The sequence below is a fragment of the Penaeus monodon genome, chromosome 27 (assembly GCF_015228065.2).
Source record: "Penaeus monodon isolate SGIC_2016 chromosome 27, NSTDA_Pmon_1, whole genome shotgun sequence".
In the NCBI taxonomy this organism is placed as follows: Eukaryota; Metazoa; Arthropoda; class Malacostraca; order Decapoda; family Penaeidae; genus Penaeus; species Penaeus monodon.
In genome coordinates this window covers 21,270,944-21,271,304 of record NC_051412.1, presented here as the reverse complement: position 1 = coordinate 21,271,304, position 361 = coordinate 21,270,944, and positions in this window count along the sequence as shown.

The window sequence follows — 361 nt, the reverse complement described above, 5'->3', positions numbered from 1 at the left end:
ACAGCTACGACTCTCCCCCTCCCTCCAGACAAATCTCAGCCAATGCCTCAACTGCAAAAGCAAGTAAACAAATCCAGCCCTCCCGTTTCTCCCCCTTCCCCCTCCCCCACAATGGCCCAGTGGCCCTCTCTCCCAACGGGGCACCAATTAATCCCTCGTTTGTAGCGACACTGGCTGGAATGCGTGGGTCGAGTGGCGATGTCTCCCCCATGGGCAGCGTGGGTTCAGCGCCCGGGGTGAGGCTGAGCGCGAATCCCGGGAGCACAGGGGCCGGTTCGCTAATCCCCCCCTCCCCCCCACGCAATAAACTGTTGTATCTGTCTTGTGTAAAAAAAAAAGGGGGGGGGCATTTTTCCTTTCT